This window comes from Megalobrama amblycephala, linkage group LG16, assembly GCF_018812025.1.
Source record: "Megalobrama amblycephala isolate DHTTF-2021 linkage group LG16, ASM1881202v1, whole genome shotgun sequence".
NCBI lineage: Eukaryota > Metazoa > Chordata > Actinopteri > Cypriniformes > Xenocyprididae > Megalobrama > Megalobrama amblycephala.
Window position 1 is genome coordinate 28714670 of NC_063059.1, and position 2805 is coordinate 28717474.

Here is a 2805-nt window from a genome sequence, read left to right on the forward strand (position 1 = left end):
TCTTGTGAACGTTTGTTTCTTGGCATGCATTAGTTCTTTCAGCTTTAGCAGCCTAGTGGTTAATCATGTACTAGTTTTTATGATTTACAAATACAGCCAAACATGGCTTATTTACCCATAAGAACCTTTAAATGATCATTTGTAGTCAATATATCCAAATAATAGTGCAGGCATAAGTCAGATTCAAAAATACCAAGCTTAATGGAGGTATTTTGATTCAATAGATTTAAGAGTTCGTGCTCATTTGCCCTCTTTACACTATGTGAAATCTACCCATTTCAAGACATCACTCCTACTTGTTAAACATAAACCAGGTTAAACTTGTTCTAATATAAACTTGCTTGGGGAATCAAAAAGGCTGCATTTGTATAATTATTTTCCTGGAAAGTATAAGGTTACAAAGTGATATCACAATGTATACCAATAGACAATATATTTTTTTTAGACAAAGTTAATTATTATTACTATTAAAATAATAAAAGGAATAGTTATGAAGTAGAATTTCATTCTATTTTTCATGGATGGATGGCTAAGTCCTAGTGAAATTGACAGTAAAAACAAGAGTAAGCAACAAGGGATTCACTACCGCGTGACAAATGTCAAACAACTTGAGCTTCAAATATACAGCGCAGCAAAATATAAACGTCATCTCAACTGATACTGAAACTTGAGGGGGAAAAAAGCTGTCAGTGTTCAATTTTCATGGTTCCTAGTGGTAGGGTTGTCATGCAGTGTCAATATTGTGCAACCGATAGTTCTACAAATAACTACGTTATTATTGACTAACTTACACAATGCTTTAGACATTATTGCTCCACCAATGAAAATGTTTCCAAATAAAGCTAAAATACAAGTAACCTCTGCACATCTCCGAGCCTCACAGTAGTGCTGTTTTGTTCCTGAATCTGATTTGAACTAATTGATTTAGTAATGATTAAATAATTCACTTATAAAGACAGTAACTTATTGCCACCTACTGGTGTAATGATGTAACTTACAAAAAAGAAATCCCAACGCTAATTCAGACTGACAGTCTGTCAGGAAGAAAGACAGACAAGCTGAGTGATAAAAGTCCTAGTGCTGTTGTATAAATTAAGACCAAAACAAACTGTTGTATAACAACAGTATACAATAACCTGAACACTAATAATGTTATATGCACAGACACTGGCTGGTTATGAATTACTAATCACACAAATTAATGGATTATATGATGCAGTTAAGTAACTCGATTTTATATAAGCGCTTAAAGGGTTAGTTCACCCAAAAATGAAATTATTGGCTGGCTCCTGCGTCGTGCTACTTAAGTAAACAGCGTTGACCAATACTGAGTCAGCGTTCTGACATAGAAAATGGAAGCACTGCAATGTAAACAGTGTAAGAAAATAACGGGAGAGAAGAAATTGTTGAATAAAGTTATTTTAAAAAAATTTTGCGCACAAAAAGTATTCTCGCCGCTTCATAACATCAAGGTCGAACCACTGTAGTCACGTTGACTATTTTAACAACGTTTTTACTACTTTTCTGGACTTTTTCACTTTCTTGAATGTGGTTGCTTTCTATGGAGGATAAAAAAATCCTCTTGGCTTTCATCAAAAATGTCATAATTTGTGTTCGGAAGATGAACGAAGGTCTTACAGGTTTGGAATGACATGAGGGTGAGTAATTAAAGGATTAGTCCACTTTTAAATACACTTTTCCTGATAAATTTACTCACCCCCATGTCATCCAAGATGTTCATGTCTTTCTTTCGTCAGTCGAAAAGAAATGAAGGTTTTTGAGGAAAACATTCCAGGATTTTTCTCCTTACAGTGGATTTCAATGGCTACCAACAGATTGAAGGTCAAAATTACAGTTTCAGTGCAGCTTCAAGGGCTTTAAACGATACCAGATGAGTAAAAAGGGTCTTATCTAGCGAATCGATCAGTCATTTTCGAAAAAAATACAACCGTTTATGCTTTATAAACAAAATATCGCATTGAACGTACTTTCCGCTTCCGCATTCTTCATAACGCATTCAAGTTACGGAAAAAAACGAAACTGGCGCCGCGTTCTTTCCGTAAGTAGAATAGGGAAGGCGTAGAATATTCAGCATAAGCGTTATGAAGAATGCGGAAGCGGAAAGTACGTTCGAGGCAATATTTTGTTTATAAAGCATAAACGGTTGTATTTTTTTTCGAAAATGACCGATCGATTCGCTAGATAAGACCCTTATTACTCATCTGGTATCGTTTAAAACCCTTGAAGCTGCACTGAAACTGTAATTTTGACCTTCAGTCTGTTGGTAGCCATTGAAATCCACTGTAAGGAGAAAAATCCTGGAATGTTTTCCTCAAAAACCTTCATTTCTTTTCGACTGACGAAAGAAAGACATGAATATCTTGGATGACATGGTGGTGAGTAAATTTATCAGGAAAAGTGTATTTAAAAGTGGACTAATCCTTTAATGACACAAATTTCATTTTTGGGTAAACTAACCCTTTAACAGGTTAACAAATAACCTCTTTGAGAACAGACTCAACTGGCCTTTCATTATACTTCTCTTACATAGGCTTACATAAAGATATAGACAAAATATAGTAATCAATAGCCTAAATAAAACGCATTCAACAAGACAATGTTAAATGTAAACTATATGGCCTAACTCTTTGCGTATTGGGCCTACATTATACTGGCCACTTACATTATTTTGGCAATAACTTATTTCAATGCGTTAACGTCACGCGAGGCGTTCGCGTATAATACGCCCGCCATACAATCCTGATTGGAACGTTCTATCTTGGCGCGTCGCGTCGACCGCACAAA